The 18,874-nt window shown below is 36.4% G+C and overlaps 1 long non-coding RNA gene across 1 annotated transcript in view; it reads right to left on the bottom strand.

The window, feature by feature from the left end:
• LOC141584377 (uncharacterized) overlaps positions 1-18,874 on the bottom strand; it is a 107,491-nt gene that overhangs the window by 47,338 nt on the left and 41,279 nt on the right. The window contains exon 3 of the long non-coding RNA XR_012517400.1: positions 15,867-15,963. This is a non-coding gene — a long non-coding RNA (uncharacterized LOC141584377). The remainder of the gene's footprint in view (positions 1-15,866; positions 15,964-18,874) is intronic.

Genomic DNA, 18,874 nt, shown 5'->3' with positions numbered 1-18,874 from the left:
AGCACTTTGGGAAGCCAAAGCGGATGTATCACCTGAGGTCAGGAGTTTCAGACCAGCCTGCCCAACATGGTGAACCCCCCCCCTACTAAAAACGCAAAAATTAGCTGGTCATGGTGGTGGGCACCTGTAATCCCAGCCACCTGGGAGGCTGAGGCAGGAGAATCCTTTCAACCTGGGAGACAGAGGTTGCAGTGAGCTGAGATCACACCATTGCATTCCAGCCTGGGCAACAAGAGCGAAACTCCCATTTCAAAAAAAAAAAAAAAATCATGCTCTGGAAAGTTAAGTAGTCTGCCTCTAATAAAATAAGACAGTAGGGGGAAAATGCTTAGTCACCAAAAAGCATAGAATGATGGAGATTTTGTAAACCAGAAACAGCAGGACATTTAGAAAAAGGAAATGGCTGAAATGGAATATACCTGGAGAAATACTTGTTTTACCCAGTCAAGAAATCCATACCATACAGCATTAGGGTTAATTCCAGGTGAAACTGTGAAATTAGCAAAGTTGGTATTTGATGATTTCATCGTTGGGTCTTTCTCCAATTGTTAGAAAACCTTCCTTGACCCCAAAGGTACTGCATTTTCTTCCTCTCATCCCTCTTTCTCCTCCTTCTCCTTCTCTCTCTTTCTCTTTTTGTCTCTCTCTTCTCTTCTTCCTCTACCTCTTTCACAATTACCACCCTAATCTATCCCTTCCATTCCATTTATATTCTAATTTCAAGAATCAGAAAAGTATCTCAACAATTCATTCACATTGATGGTTAAAATGACTTTTAAATCTCAGCATGTTACTATTTTATGAACTGTTACCATTTCACAGGTGACAACGGCTTTTTAAAACTCCAGGTCAAACTAAATATAATTGGGGGAATTTAGGCAATACAATAATAAGTGGAGTGAGGATGATCCTATGATGGAAGGTGGGCTACAGCCTTCTGGTCAACCAACTACAGCATATATCAAGTGCCTCCTTTGAGATAGGCAATCTGCCAAGAGTTGGAAATGCAAATACAATAATATACAAACTCAGCTAATTGAGGAAGCTCTCATAATACAGTCTCCTCATAAATAAGCCAGGTACAGACCATTTCACTCATAAATTGTTTCAAATATTCAAAGAACGTATACTTCTAATTCTATTTCAACTCTCATAGAACATTAAGAAAAGTTTTACACCACTTTTATCATTATTAGAAATACTTATATCAAAACCTGATAAAAATAAAAATAAATATAGGGTTTTCACTAGTAGAATGGCTCTTCACAGAAATTACCCAAATGCAATAAGAGGAAACAAATGGGCAAGTGCAAATTCCATCTCTGATACAGCCAGGATACAACTCTAATTCCTAATCACAATATTTGAGAATGAGCTGCCAAATGTCCACCCTCAAAGATATTCACCAGCCCCACTGATGAATGCAGATGAAAAGAATCCCAGTTAAATGAAACTGAGTAGTGTTTGTCTAAAATGAATTCATTACAATCAAGTAGAGTTTGTCCCAGCAATAAAAATCTATTTGTATACCATATTAACTAAAAAAAATTGTCTTATCATCTCAATAGAGGCAGAAAAATCATTCACTAAAATTGAACATTCACTTATGATTATAAATAAAGAGTGATTTATAGCTAGTAACAAATGATAACTCTTTTAATTTGATAGAAGTCATTAAAGCAGGGAAGAATCATGTGTAATGATGAAAATGCCCAAGCATTCCTATTAAAATCAGAAATAAGGCAAGGATGGCTACTATCATTACTCCTATTCCACCTTGGACTGAAAGCCTTAACCAAGTAATACAGCAAAAATAGAAATAATAGGCATGTGAATTGAAAAGGAGTGATAAAACCCAAAAGAATCTATGGAAAGTCAACTAGAATGAATAAGAAAGTTTAGCAAGGTTGCAGGATTTTAAAAGCAACTCATAAAATAATTAGCATTGCAGTATGCCATAATAAAATTTTTAAATTGAAAGGAGAAATGATAGATGTAAAATTTCCAGTAACAACAAATACTGTAACGGACATAAATTTGATCTAACAAGTTATAAAAGGCTTTTTGTCAGTGATTGCCAAACATTACTGAAAGGCAAGAAGAATTGAATAATTAGAAAGCTGAACTATATCCATGGATGAAAAGACTCAAAATCATAATAATATCAATTCTCCCTTATTTAAAATATAAATTTAAAGCAATTACAACATAAATTCTAATAGGATATTATATAATTTGGCAAGATGATTCTTGCCAATATGAAATGTGGAAAAATTGAGCACCAAGAATAGCTTAAAAATGTTGAAAAACGAGGAAAAGCAAATTATTTTAACAGCTAATGTGCCTTATGAAGCTATTGTAACTAATGTAGTGTTTTATTGGCACTGGAATAGTCTAATATACAAATGAAGAGGAATCCAGAAATAGATCAGAGTGCATGTGAAAAGTTTATCCCTAAAAGCATTGGTATTAAGCTTATAGTGGCTAGAATTTCCTTCAAAATCAATATGAGAGAGATGGGTAAGCATTGTATAGACTAGAATCTGCCAAGCATTGGTGGTGGTGTGGGATGGAAAATAGGTACATGGGTGATCACTGTTATTTTGCCTACTTTCACACACACACACACACACGCACACACACACACACACACACACACACACACTTCCATTATAAAAAGTATTTTTAAATTATATCATGAATACACTAATATGTATTTTTAAAAATAAATGTTATGTATTTTTGAGGTTTATAACATGATGTTATGGGATACATATGGACAGTAAGATGGTTCTAGAATATATGCTAGACAAAAAATGTCAATAATGAAATGAGAGATTATTCAATAAACAGTTGTTGAACAATAAGTTATACTGTAGAAAAACAAAACAAAATTCTTACTTCATCAAACTCACATAAACTCACCCCCCTCAGATACAGGTACAGGCATGTGCACACAGGCACACACACTCCAGATGAATTAAAGACTTAAACAGAAAAAGCAAACTTTTGGAAGAAAATAAAGGGGAACTTTTTTTAATCCTAGGGTATTTCTTTAACATGAAACACACAGAAAAACACTACTAATAAAGGAAAAGAAAAATTAGTTTAACCATACTTACTGAAACTGAACACTTCTCTAACACAAAAAAGACTTAAAACTTTTTCTTAAAGCCACAAACTGGGAAGAGATATTTGCCAAAGATAAAACAGAGGATGATAATCCACAATATAAAAAGAACTCTTATGAATCACTAAGAAAATGGTAAAGAATTTTTAAAAACTAAGCGAAGTTAATGAACAGTAAATAGACAAAAGAGAAAACCCAAATGGCTATTAACAATATAGAAAGATTCTAATCCTTGCTGGAAATAAGAGCAACGTAAATTACAACATCAGATACAATTTCACACTCACCAGCTGGACAAAAATTTAAAATTTGACGATTGATGTTGACAAAGATATGAAGTACTAGAAATACATATATAATGCTGTTAGAAATGTAAAGTAGTAAACTTACTTTGGAGAGAGACCTGGCAATGCCTATTATATAATAAAGATGTGTAAAACCTAAAACACAAATAAATATAAAAACAAACAAATAATAAAGGTAAAGCTCAAAATTATAATGTTAAATATGGTGACATATATAAATGGCATCAGACATGTCAACAAATGTAAATGGGAAAAACATTTCTAATAACAGAAAAAGGCTCACGAATTGTACCCCCAAAGCAAAACCCAACATTATGCTGTATATAATCATTAAAAATAAAAGTATCAGTGAAAGTATATCAGGCAAGTACAAGTAAAAAGAAGAGGTTTTTAATTTGCTATTATTTCATTGATTTCAAGGCAAAAGTATTAAGTGAGACAAAGAACAAAGTTGGAGGACTGGCACTACCCAACTTTAAGAATTACTAGAAAGCTGCAATAATCAAAACAATGTGGTACTGGTGGAAGAAGAGACAAATAGAGCTATAGAATTACAGGACAGAAATAGATCCGCACAAATACAGTAACTGATCTTTGACAAAGGATCGATACAAGTCAATGGAGGAAGCATACAATTTACAACAAACAGGGCTGGAAAAACTTAACATACATACACACAAAATTTTAAAAATAAACAAATCTAGACAAATACCTTGTAACTTCTTTCACAAAAATCAACCCCAAATGGAATATAGACCTAAATAGAAAAGTGGAACTAAGATTCCTAGAAGATAACAGAGGAGGAAGTCTTGGTTTCGTTGGCTTGGTGATGACTTTCTAGATATAGCACCAAAAACATGATTAGATAAGGAAGTTCCATTAAGTGGAACATCATTAAAATTACAAAGTTCTGTTTTGAAAGACACTCTTAAGAGAATGGGAAGACAAGCCACAGACTGGTAGGAAATATTTCCAAAACACATATCTGATAAAGGACTGGTAAGCAAAATATCCAACATTTCCTTAAAACTCAGTAATAAGGCCAGGCAAGGTGGCTCATGCCTGCAATCCCAGCACTTTGGGAGACCAAGGCGGGCAGATCACTTGAGGTCAGGAGACCAAGACCAGCCTAGCCAATATGGCAAAACCCCATCTCTACTAAAAATACAAAAATTAGCTAGGCGTGGTGGCACATGCCTATAATCCCAGCTACTAGGGAGGCTGAGGCAGGAGAATAACTTGAACCCAGGAGGTGGAGGTTGCACTGAGCCGAGATCATGCCACTGCACTCCAGTTTGGGCGACTGAGCAAGAATACGTCTCAAAAATAAATAAATAAAACAAAAAGTAATAAGAAGAAAAATAATCCAATTACAAAACAGACAAACGATCTGAACAGACACTACACCAAAGTAGATATACGGAGCAAATAAGCATATGAAAAGACGCTCCACAGCAGACATCATTAGAGAACTGCAAATTTAAACGGCAATGAGACATACCACTTACACATCCATTAGGATTAGCACAATTGGAGTAGTAGTTCAGGGATTTAAGTCATTTATCTATAGAATAAAAACAGCTGGTAAACTTTCATAAGCTATTTCAAAAAAGCATGATTTTTCCAGTCAGCCCAGGGGAGAGCTTCTGTCTGCTGAAAACTGTACAAGCTAAACTGAAAAGCAGATGAACTAAACTGCTGGTAGGATAAGAAAAAAGCAATGAGAAGAAGACCCACATGAGCATTAACTAAAGGGAATAAGATACTTTGACATCCAGAACGAATTTTAATTCTATTTTGATTGTCATTTGCCCTACTAAATGTAATCAAAGTCCTGTCAATCATTAGCATCACAATGAAACTATTCTGTTTTATATACATATATGGTTGTATCTCTTTTAAAGGATGTAGCTCTTATCCTCGACTGCACCTTAGATCATCTGGGAGCTCTAAAAATGTCCTGCCAGTGAAATCAGAATCCTTGGAGGATTTCAAGTTTAGTTTACTTGAAGGGATAATTATCACTGGAAAATGCATTTCTCCTATTTCATTGGTTGTTGTTTTTTTTTTATTGTTGTTGTTTTTTTTGTTTTTTTTGAGATGAAGTCTTGTTCTGTCACCCAGGCTAGAGTATAATGGCACAGTCTCAGTTCACTGCAACCTCCCTCTCCTGGGTTCAAGCAATACTCCTGCCTCAGCCTCCTAGGTAGCTGGGATTACAGGCACAAGCCAGCATGCCCAGCTTTTTTTTTTTTTTTTTTTTTAAATAGAGACAGTGTTTCAGCATATTGGCCAGGTTGGTCTCAAACCCTTGACCTTATGATCCACCCAACTCGGGCCCCCAGAGTGCTGGGATTACAGGCATTAGACACTGTGCCTGGCCCTATTTCATATTTTTGACAAGCCCAACTTTGACAGAAAAATGCTAACAACAACAATAATAGCTAACACTTACACAGTGCCTACCACGTAATAGAAGATGTAGGAAAACATCAGCTTCTTTATACAGAGCTACAGTCCCAGCTTCTTCATGTACAACTAATTCCTTTTGCTGTTTACGAAGATAAAATCCACTCACTTGGTGATGTGTAATTTGGGGGACAAAATTGAAGACATCGCACTTGTCCACACACAAAAGGAGGATGCAGCAGATTGGAAAGCTGTCTATTTGCTCACAGTGGCATGAAATCTAAATTATGAAGAACTTAAATCATTCTGGGAATATTTTTTAAGCCATATTTCATTCCACCACAGTAATAGGATACTCTCCTTGTAGCTCACCTTGCCATCATCTTGCCATATTCTTCAGTTGCCTGACATGACATTTCCTCCCAACGACCATTTGTTAACACGTAGGCAAGCCCCCAAAATGCGGCGGCCCTAGCTGAAAAGCAGTGTCATCTGAAAACCGCACTCAGCACTTTTCCCTGTCTTCAAAACAGTCCAACAAGGCGATGCATGGACACAAATGGGATGGTTCACTAAGGATTTGCGGATAAAAGACTAAGTTGTGCTTCCCAGAGGAAATTTAATCCAAATCCCCATTAAGCAGTTTTGTTCTCTCCCTTAAAGTTTCTCTTCCCTGACAACTATCTCAACCCTCGTCTTCTCTTCCCTAATAAGACCGAATCCAAATAGTAAGCTCTGGTCCTCACTTTGCAAAACCCACTCAGGAGAACAAAACCTCACAGCGAGCCTCATAGTGGCAATTTATTATCTTCCCGCTAGCAGTGACCTTGGGGATTTCGTCTCCCTGGACAAGTAGCCTCTCACAGAGTACCTCCCTATGAGAGGGAGAAAAGATATTTTCTCATTCTGTGCATACACAACTGAACTTGTTTCCAAAGAGTTTTATGGAAATCATATGATGAAATACTCATTGCAACTATACATCTACAGTTCTGAAGATACGAAAATGCTTTGAACTTACATCCACTTACAAATGGCGAAACAAGGGCACTGAAAAAATAGAGGTATTATCCAATATGCCATAGTGAATGCCAAATTTTATACCATAACCTAGTCCTCTGACTTATAGCCCAACTTCCTTCCCACTAAGGGGCTCAGCCTCCCAGCAAGGCCCAACATTTCTGCTTGCATTAGATCCTTAATTTTTATTTTCTCATCCATAAACTGAAGCTGGACCTTATTCTTGAAAATTCTACAAGGATCTACGCTGTGAATGTGTGTACACTTTGTGTTTCTTAGAAGAAATATATTTAATCAATACAAGGCGTTTCTCTAACAAGGATCTCTGTTTTGACCTCTGATATATGTCAATGACTGATGTCATACATTTCTAAGCAAAATACAGCCCAATATTGTCCTGGTAAATCAGTCCTGTAAATTAACTCAGCCATAAAAACTTTAAAAAATTAAAGGAGGGGCTTTGGCAACTAGATTAAAATACAGAATCATGTAAGTGTTTCAGGCTGTTGCTCCTCACTGCCATCCTGTATGCTACCGCTATGACACTGACAAGACTGAGTGGGACTGCTGACTCAGCTATGGGTTGGTAGATATGTTTAACCCATTCAGATCATTCATATTAATTTATCTCTAACTGAAGAAGAAGAAAAGGAAATTGAAACTACCAGCTGAGATCAAGAGGATTATCAGTCTCACCTCCTCCTTCCCTTCTCCCAGCACTTTGTCTGTCAGGATAACATGGCAAATTGAAGTGAGGTATAGCCATTAAATCATTTTTTCTTTATAATGTGACTGATTCCACCATGCCAAGAGAATCATGACATCTTAAAGCATAGGTGACAGCTGGTGAACTGAATGCCATTAACTTCATTCCCAGAAATCTGAATTTGCTGGGGTTTTTTAAATATAGAAAACACATTTGAAATATATTTGTCTGGTAGGGGGTAAGATTGGCATTAAGGTAAACAACTAGCAAATTGTTCATAGCAATGAACTAGTGCACTGCCTTTTCCTTCCAAAACTGTAGAAATTAGAGACTGTTCACCAGATGTTGTTTAAAAAAAATAGATTTTGTTAAAACTAATTTAACTACTAAATTGCTAAAAGGTACACTCTGGTAAGTCCTCTTTTAGCTGAAAAATGTCTGTGTCTTGTTAAATGTTTATTGAATAGTGTAATTATATTGCTTTTGCTGTTAAATGATATTGACATTCCTGAACAAGAAAGATCTTTATTCAGGCAAGATGAAATGTGAACATCTGGCAGAGACCTTATGTGGAACGTTGAAACAAACAAACAAAAATCTTGACCAGTGTTCCTTTTTTTTTTCTTTCACCCTTTCCCAACTTTTCTGGATGTGACTCACATCAGAATATACTTAAACATGAGGACTCTGTCACTTACCATAGAAATGTTCAAAGCAAATCCTTAGCAAACCAGTGGCTGCCGAAGATGAGGTCAGTTCAACCGTGAAACAACTGTTCCTCAAACAACGAGCCAGCTGCTTGGTTCACTTCAAATCATTGTGAGAGTAAAAAGGAAAAAAAATATTTAATAGACGTAATATAATGGCCATTTGTCGTAATATTACTAGAAGCTTAATATTTTATATAACAAATTTATTTGGCTTCTAAGACACCACAAACGTGTAAGAAATTAAAATCTAGGTGATATTGTCAGCTTGTTAAGGGACTTTTTCTTGACACAGAATGTCTCAGTTTTAGGAATCTTTTGATTTTATCCATTAGATGACTGACCCTCACAAAGTGTGATTAGGTCACAGGAAGAGGCTCAGCAGAGTGGCTGGCTCTCTGTGTTCCAGCATATTTCTTTCTTCTCTTTCCCATTTCCCATCGTGTAATGAAGAATGACAGAAACTTGGCTCTACTGTACCCTGAGAACTCTTTATTAATTTAATGGCAAGATTTTTATTCATGTGGAAAAATAAGTTGCCTATAACCCTGAGTGTTCCGTAAGGAATCTTCAGTGCAGAACTTTTGTTCTTTTAGGTATCCTGGTCAAAAAATAGATTTAGACATCAGTGTAAGTAAAATATAATCAAATGCGAATGTCTAACACCAGCTGTATCTACACAGCAAAGCAACATTTGGCAGGCCAGTTCCCTTCATCCAAGCCCAGCTCTGAAGGCTTTCATTCCTCTAAAATACCCAGAATGGTTATCAAGAATGTCCCCGGTTGGCCAATTTCTCAGCTTCCTGTTTGCTTTTTTCCTTTTATGTAAATTACACTTCATTAAACACTTTTTTTAAAAGTCAGGATGCCATACAACCATGGCGTGACAATATATGACCAGAGGTCTCACTCCTGCTTTTCCACTTATCCACACAAAGACTCTTCAGGTTTGTCAGGAAGGCCCTGGGCAAGAGAGAAGAGCCAAACTCTATAGTCCCTGAACAGGTGCTGAATCTAAACTATCTCCACTATCTATTAAAATAGCCTCGGCAGGGTAGGCCTGGAAACATGAGGAGAATTGACAGGGACATTCAAGTTGGGCAACAGCATATGAACACAAGTGTTGGTGTTCATGGAGGGGTGAAAAAGGAACAGCTCAAGCAAGTCAGAGCAGGACTGGTGTTCAGTCTTGAATATTGTGTAGGTGGGTGATAGAATCAAGTAGCATAAGAAAACAACATGTACAATGGCTTACATTAACCTGCCAAGGGAAGACTACTGCAAGAAGTTTGGCATGGCTGGAGCGTAAATCTTGGATAGGAAGAGATTTAACCAGCAATAAAGAAATTAAGTAGGCAGGAGTCAGGTAATCAGGTCTCCGGCAGGCTGAGAGGTTTGAATTTAATCCAAGAGGCAATGGTACTTTTGATGAGGGCATAATATGATCAGCGTTGTGTTTTAGAAAGATCACGCCTATGATTTTAGAAGAATAGATTGGAGGGATAATAACATAAGGATAAAGAAGCAACACGGATAGGAGAAATTCTACAGAATTAATACACACAGGCATCTTTGTTTGACAGAATGAGGATGGTGATGGAGATCACCTTTGTGGTTTCAGTCACTGTCTCCATGAAGATGCTAGCTTAAATTGGAGGAAGAGGATGAAGGAGTTTGGTTTGAGATATGATACACCAGAATTTCTTATGAAGCTGTACAGCAGAATCCCCAGTGGAATTCATGAAGGTAAATACAGAGAGAGAGAAAGAGAGAGAGAGAGAGAAAGAGAGAGAGAGAAAGAGAGAGAGAATATAACATATATACACATATATGCATATATATAAATTATTTGATTAACACATATTCATTTTAGAAAATTGATATGCAGCTGGACTGGATATTATAGTTTCAGTAAATATCTTAAATAATAATTGCCATCTAGCTCATATGTGGAGCATACATTTCAGAGTTAGTTACAGTTCAGTTCTACTTTTGAAGGCATTTGAATAATAAAACGCATTCAAAAGTAGAACTGAACTGTATTGATGACATAGTTTGACTGTCATGAACTAATAATGACCTTAAAAAGCCAAGTTACCGCAAGAAAGAATAGCTCAATATTAACTATGCCAAAATCTAAATTACATTCAAACAGGAGATACTAAGTAACATAGAGTTAAGCTAGGTTAACGCTTCAGCTTCATGGAAATATCTTTGCAGCTAACTCATCTTGGCAGGGAAGAGACATATCCTCAGGGTCATTTACAGTTAAGGCAACTAACTCTGCCCCAGTGATTTTCCATTTCCTATGTATGGAATTCCAGGATCTCAAATAATAATTGCTGAAATACATGAGCAAATCAAACACTTTCTTTGAGAAACAAAAAAGTTGACCCTGGTTTGTTTGTTTTTTGTTTTGTTTTGTTTTTTCATCTCTACAGCTAACTTCCATTGGGAAGTGAAGCGGAACCTCCTTGGGACAAGAATAAAAGTCAAGACCAGTCATTTTCTTTTTTAACTTTTAGGTTCAGTGGTTCATGTGCAGGTTTGCTTTATAAGCAAATTGCGTATCATGAGGTATGGTGTTCAGATTAACTCACCACCCGGGTAAGAGGCACAATACCCAATAGGTAGCTTTTCAGTCTTCACCCTCCTCCTACCCTTTACCCTCAAGTAGGCCCCGGTGTCTTTTGGAGGATCTGTCATTTTCATAAAAGATTGTAAATTTTAAGATTCCTATATCGGTATCTGATGTCCATGGGAACTCCTCTCTCTCATTCACATAGAATATATGCATGCCAGGCACCTCAGAAAACTGCTCAATGTTCTCTTGTTTAATGAGGTAGAACTTACATAAAATGCACAAACCTAGACGTGCACTACTATGTGAACTCTTACATGTGTATACACCTGTGCAATCACCAGGGCAAGACAGAGAGCATATTCAACATCCAAAAATATTCCCCATGTATTTACCCAGTAACCACTGATGTGGATGCTACAGACACTGTTCTGACCTCTGTTGTCACAGATTCGCTTTGCCTGTTCTTGAAATGTAAGTGAAATCACACAGAATCTTTTTTATCTGGCTTCTTTTGTTCAACACATTGTTTTTGAGATTCATCCATGTTGTTGCATGTATCAATAGCTTGTCTCTTCATATTGCGGTGTGGTATTCCTTTGTATAAATATACCACAGTCTGTGTGTTCATCTTCCTTTGATGGACATCTGAGCTGCTTCCAGTTTCTGGCTCTATGAAAAAGCTGCTATAAACATTCTGGTACCTATCTCTTGGTAGACATAAGCACTTCTTTCTCTTAGATATTACCTACAATGGGCATGCATATGTGTAGCTTTGGATATAATGTAAAACAATTTTCTAAAGCGGCTGCACAAATTTATGCTTCTACCAGCAGAAAATTTCATCATGATTTACACACCATTTCTTTCTATGCAACTGTGAACAGACTTCATATTATACTGGAATAATATATGAACCATGCCAACTTCTCATTCTCTTAGGTCATTAAGTGCAGACCTTGTTTTAAGCTAAAGCACCAAAAATGCTTGCCTTTATTGTACTATTTTAGATACCCAAAAAAATGCCTCATTGAATTTTATTAAAAATCTATATAAGAAATAGGCATAAGAAGTGTGAGAATTTCTAATGGTTATGATAGACAGATGAAGGATCCTCCAGCTTACTCAAAACTAAAGACAATTGAATTTGATCATTACAACACATTTTAATTTTTTTATTTATACAAAATAATTGTACATATTTATGGAGTACATGTAATAGCTTGACATATACATATAATGTGCAGTGATCAAATAATGGTATTTAGGATACCCATCATCTCAAACATTTATCATTTATTTGAGTCGGGAGCATTTAAAACCTTATCTTCTTGCTGTTTTGACATTTTAAACATATAGCCAACCTCAAAAGTTAAATTTTTAAAATCCTTTATGACCTAAGTTAAAAAGGACATTAAAATCAGAGTACAATGTTGGAGTTGACATCAAATGATCTACGCAAATATCGTAATAAATGCCCAAAGTATAGAAGCCTGTATACTCGCTTGAGAATCAAGAGTCAAATGCTTAGGGTTCACATTAACACCGCCAATTCATCTTGTCCCAAAGTAAACTACTGATCTTGTGGATTTCCAAACATAGTGAATTTCATTCACTCAGTTACCCAAGCCATATTCAGGAATTGGCAAACTTTTTCTGTAAAGGCTCATACAATAAACATTTGAGGCTTTGCAGGCCAGCTGGTCTCTGTCACTCAACTCTGCTTCATGTAGTGCAAAAGCAACGACAGACAATGCATAAATGAACACCCATGGCTGTATTCCAATAAAACTTTATTCATAAAAACAGGCAGCAGATCAGATTTGCACCAAGGGTTATGGTTTCCTTACCCCTGCTAATTAGGAAATCTATGCTTCTCCAACTTATTTAATCCTTATTAAAAATTGCACTATAACCTGTCTACTTTTCTAATTTGTTGACTACACAAATTTATTATATTTCTGAGTCTTTCCTGTTGTTGTGTATACTTCATTTTCAGCCATTGGATAATATTTTGATGTGTCAATATTGTAAAAACAAACAAACAAAAAAAAACTATTTATCCTTTTTAACATCAATAAATATTTGGGCTGTTTCTACTTTGGGATCTCAATTTCCTTATCTATAGAATATAATAATATCTACTTCATATGTTTTTATGGATTAAATAAGTCAATATATGTAAACTGCTTGAAAATATGTCTGACACATGCTACATCCCATAAAAAGTTTGCTATTACTGTTGTATTATAGTTATGTATGGATGTCCGAGTCCTACTATATTGCTAGTTCACTGAGTTTGAAGGTCATGTGCCTTCACTTTCTTCAGGGCCTACTATAGTGACACAATGAACGATTATTAAATGTTGAAAATTAATGAAAAGTTTAGGAGATAATTTAATATTATCTTTATTTAACAAACACATTCTGAGAAATTCTAACCAAAATCTCAACAGGGCTTCTGTGGAATTTGATAAAAATAATTCTTAAATTTATATAACATAACAAAAGACCAAATATAGATAAAATACTTCTAATGAGGAAAATAGAGAAAGCGGAGGAACATACCCCATCAGACATCAAAAATAAATATAAAGCTACTGAAATTAAGAAAACATAGTATTTATATCATGACATAAACATTGAAACAAAATTAACAGAAAAGAGACCCTGAAAGAGATTTGTGAATTTGAAGAACTATATAGTTGTTGGAGGTGGCATTGAAAATCAGTCAGTGGAATAATTGGGGGCTAATGAATAAATGGTGCTGGGACAATTAATTATAAATATGGAAAAAAATGAAACTGGATACCTACCTCACACCATATGCAAAAATCAAAGGCATAAATATATGAAACAATTCTCTAAAATATTTAGAACCATAACTATAAAACATAATATACGCTAAAATAAATATTTCTATTAATCAAATGGCACTCCTTAAAAGGGAAATTATGTTAGTAAACTAGGAGAGATTATTTGCAACCCATACAGGCATACCTTATTTTATTGTGTTTCACTGTATTGTACTTTGCAGATACTGCTTTTTTTACAAATTGAAGATCTGTGGCAATGCTGCATCCAGAAAGTCTACCAGCACCATTTTTCCAGCAGCATGTGCTCACTTTGTGGCCCTCCCTCACATTTTGGTAATTCACACAATGTTTCAAACTTTTAAATTATTATTATATCTGTTATGGTAATCTGTGATCAGTAACCACTTACGTTACTATTGTAATGGTGCCACAGAATGAGCCCCTATAAGAAGGTGAACTTAACTGATAAATGTTGTGTGTATTCTGACTGCTCCATCAGCTGGCTGTTCTTGCATCTCCCTCCCTCTCCTTAGGCATCCCTATTCTCTGAGACATAATCATATTGAAAGTAGGTCAGTTCATAACCCTATCATGGCCTCTAAGTGCTCAAGTAAAAGGAAGAGTCCTCTCTCATTTTAAATCAAAAGCTAGAAATAATTAAGCTTAGTAAGGAAGGCATGTCAAATGATGAGATAGCCTGAAGCTAGGCCTCTTGTGGCAAACAATTAGCCAAGTTGTGAATGCAAAAGAAAAGTTCTTGATGGAAATTAAAAGTGCTACTCCAGAGAACATTAAAATGATAACAAAGCAAGATAACCCTGTTGCTGATATGAAGAAAGCCTGAGTGGTCTGTGTAGACCAGACCACAAAAAACCAGCTACAGCATTCTCTTAGGCTAAAGCCTAATCCAGAACAAAGCTTTAACTCTCTTCAATCTTTTGAAGACTGAGAGGAGCTGCAGGAAAAAAGGTTGAAGCTAGCAGGGATTGGTTCATGATGTTTATGGAAAGAAGCTGTTTCTAGAATGTACAACTGCAAGATGAGGCAGCAAGCGCTTATGCAGAACTGCAGCAAGTTATCCAGAAACAACACATTTTCAGTGTAGATGAACCAGGCTTCTTTTGGAAGAGGATGCCATCCAGGACTTTCACAGTTTGAGAGGGGAAGTCAACATCTGCTTCAAAACCTCAAAACACAGGCCAACTCTCTCGGTAGGGGCCAATGTATCCAGTGACTTTCAGTTGAAGCCAATGATTACTTACTGTTCCGAAAAAGACTAGGATGCTTAATAATTATATTAAAACTACTCTACCTGTGCTCTATAAATGGAAAAACAAAGCCTGGGCCACAGCATATCTGTTTACAGCATGGTTTCCAGAATATTTTAATCACACTGTTGAGACTAACTGCTCAGAAAAAAAAAAGATTTCCTTCAAAATATTACCACTCATTAATAATGCACCTAATCACCCAAGAGTTTTGATGGAGATAACACAAGATATGAATGTTGTTTCTACACCTGCTAACACAATATCCATTTTGCAATCCCTGTATCAAGTAGTAGTCTCAACTTTCAAGTCCTACAACCTCAGAAACACGTTTTATACAGACTATAGCTGCCACAGATAGTAATTCTTCTAATGGATTTGAAATTGAAAAAGTGAATCAAAATCCATCTGGAAAGACTCACTGTTCTGAATGCCATTAAAAACATTTGTGATTCATGGGAGGAGGTCAGAATATCAACATTACCAGGACTTTGGAAGAAGCTGATTCCAGCCACTACGGATGACTTTGAGGGGCTCAAGACTCCAGTAGAAAAAGGAACTGCAGATGTGATGGAAATAGCAAGAGAACTAGAATTAGAAATGAAGCCTGAAAAATGTGATCGAATTGCCACAATCTCATGATCAAGCTTGGATGGATGAAGAGTTGCTTCTTATGGATGAACAAAGAACATGGTTCCTCAAGGGGAGATCTACTTCTGGAGAAGATGTTCTGAACATTGTTGAAAAGACAACAAAGGATTTAGAATATTAAATCAACTTAGTTGATAAAGCAACAGCAGGGCTTGCAATGATTGACTCCAATTTTGAAAGTTCTATTGTGGCTAAAGTGATGTTAAACAGCCTCACATGCTATGGATAAATCTTTTATGAAAGGAAGAGTTGACCAGGCGTGGTGGCTCATACCTGTAATCCCAGTACTTGGGGAGGCCAAGGCGGGTGGATCATCTGAGGTCAGGAATTCAAGACCAGCCTGGTCAACATGGTGAAACCCTGTCTCTACCTAAAAAAAAAAAAAAAAATTACAAAACATTAGCTGGGCATGGTAGCATGCACCTGTAATCCCAACTACTCAAGAGGCTGAGGCAGGAGAATTGCTTGAACCTGGGAGGTGGAGGTTGCAGTAAACTGAGACTGTGCCACTGCCCTACAGCCTAGGGAACAGAGTGAAAGGAAGGAAGGAAGGAAGGAAGGAAGGAAGGAAGGAAGAAAGGAAGGGAGGGAGGGAGGGAGGGAGGGAGGAAGGGAGGGTCCATCAATACAAAAAACTTTATTGTTGTCTTATTTTTAGAAATCACCACAGGCCAAGCCTTAAGGAACCACCACCCTGATTGGTCAGTGGCCATCGACACTGAGGTGAAAGCCTTCACCAGCAAAAAAATTATAATGCTATATATTTACTTATAAGTATATAACATATATACACATTTATATATATACAGCATTTAAACATATGTTATTTCACATATAATAGACTACAATATAATATAAACATAACTTTTCTATGCACTGAGAAACCCAAAAATTCTCACTTTTATTGTGAGATTTGCTTTATTGTGGTGGTCTAGAACCAAACCTGCAACATCAAGGTATGCTTGTAAAACTGACAAATGATTCATAGCTAGAATATATAAAGAGCTTCTAAAAATCAAGATAAGGACAAACGACCCACTAGAAATATGGGTAAAAGATTAAAACAGGTGCTCCATAGAGGAAATACACATGGCAGTACCTTCAGCCTCAGTGAGCATGAGAGTGTAAATTAGGACCACAGTAAGAGGCAAAACCTGGCAAGAGTTAAGAAATCTGGGCTAGGTGTGGTGGCTCACTCCAGTAATCCCACCACTTCGGAATGCTCAGGTGGGTGGATCACCTGAGGTTAGGAGTACGAGTCCAGCTTGGCCAACATGGTGAAACCCCATCCCTATTAAAAATACAAAAGTTAGTTGGGCATGATGGTGGGCACTTGTAATCCCAGCTATTTGGGAGGCCGAGACAGGAGAATCACTTGAACCTGGAAGGCGGAGGTTGCAGTGAGCACCATTGCACTCCAGCCTGGGTGACAAGAGTGAAACTCCATCTAAAAAAAAGAAAAAGAAAATGAAATCTGACAATATAAAATGTTGCAGAGAAGGGGAGACCAATGGGAATTCTTACAGACTGCCCATGGAGTGAAAGCCACTTTGCAAACCAATTTGGCATCATCTTATAAAATTTAACATTTACTCAATGACTATTCACACCTCTATACCATAGAGTCTCACACATGTGTGCTATGAGGCATGTACAAGAATGTTTATAGCAATAGTGATCATAAGAGCAAAAAACTGCAAACAGCCCAAATATCCAATGGTAGGAAAATTGGTACACTGATTTCTTTTTCTCTTTACACAATGGACTATTGTAGAACAGTTTAAAATAAATTAATTCTACATGACACGGAAGACTCATAGAAATGTAACACTGAATGTAAAAAGAAAGTCCCAGACCACTTAACATTATAACTATCAAGCTCAAAAAAGTTGAGCAATACATTGCTTAAACATGTAGACAAATAAGATTATATTTTTAAAGGCAAAAAGATGATAAAAATTTAAAAATTGAGATAGGCCAGGCATGGTGGCTCACACCTGTAATCCCAGTATTTTGGGTAGCAAGGTGGGTGGATTACCTGAGGTCAGGAGCTCAGGACCAACCTGGCCAATATGGTGAAACCCTGTCTTTACTGAAAATAAAAAATTAACTGGGCATGGTGGCAGGTGCCTGTAATCCCAGCTACTCAGGAGGCTGAGACAGGAGAATTGCTTGAACCCAGGAGGTGGAGGTTGTAGTGAGCTGAGATCATGCCATTGCACTCCAGCCTGGGCAAAAAGAGCAAAACTCCATCTCAAAAAAAAAAAAAAAAAATGAGATAGTATTCACTTCTGGCACCTAAGAGGCACACATGGGGAAATGCCTGTTAGTGGAAACGCCGCTGGTTTCTGTGTGGGTTTATATTCTACCATTATGCTTCAGTTTCCATATATGTTACATATATTCTTTAATATCAAATATTATATTAAATTGTAATTTAAAAAATTAAAGAATGAATGAATCAATCTCGTTGGTGGTATGCCAGGCAAGATACTATTATTTGTATCAAACAGAGCTTAATCTCCTGCTTCAGGCTTAGGAAGGAGAAGCAATACATTCACAAGCATAATGGAGAATAGATGATTCTCTCTGGAAATGTCTTGGAATTACCAGATTTTCCCCAGGGAAAACCAGACTTCATTTCAGGTGTGTAAATAGGATAAATGGTTTTTTAAAAATGTTCAGAATATAGAGGAGTTTACTCAAAATTAAACAAGAAATTCACAAGAGTAGTTGAACTTCTATTTGGATAAAGAATTATACACATATGCAAAAGCCCAAATTATAGATGCTAAAGAAAACATGTATTTCTCCTGCTTCCTTATAGCAATGATAATGCTCTTCTCTTTATCCTGGTCTCCACTTGCTGATAAGGAATTAAATACTTCATTAGATCATTTATTTGCTAATTACAATTTTAAATCACTACAAACTTTAGTTGACTGTCCTGTAGCTTATCACATGAACTGTGACCAAATGCAGTCATGAATACACTTCTGCAGAACTTCAAACCCAATGAAAGAATTGTGTGAATCAACTCACTTTTCTAGGCTTAAGTGTAGAAAAAATGTTCCCTGTCAGCTAAGTTTCATAAGCTGGAGATCAAAATTACAAAGATACTAAAGTTTTAATATGAGGTGAAAATTGATATAGAATTGTTCCCACTAGAAACTTCCTAGACTCTTTCTAATATGTTATGTCTTGCTTTGATGCTGTCATGAAATTGGCACTAGAAAGAAACATGCGACTTTTAAAATGATTTGGTCTTTCCAGCACCTAAA

The sequence above is a fragment of the Saimiri boliviensis genome, chromosome 4, assembly GCF_048565385.1.
Source record: "Saimiri boliviensis isolate mSaiBol1 chromosome 4, mSaiBol1.pri, whole genome shotgun sequence".
Classification (NCBI taxonomy): domain Eukaryota; kingdom Metazoa; phylum Chordata; class Mammalia; order Primates; family Cebidae; genus Saimiri; species Saimiri boliviensis.
This window is presented reverse-complemented; position numbering and strand designations above follow the sequence as displayed.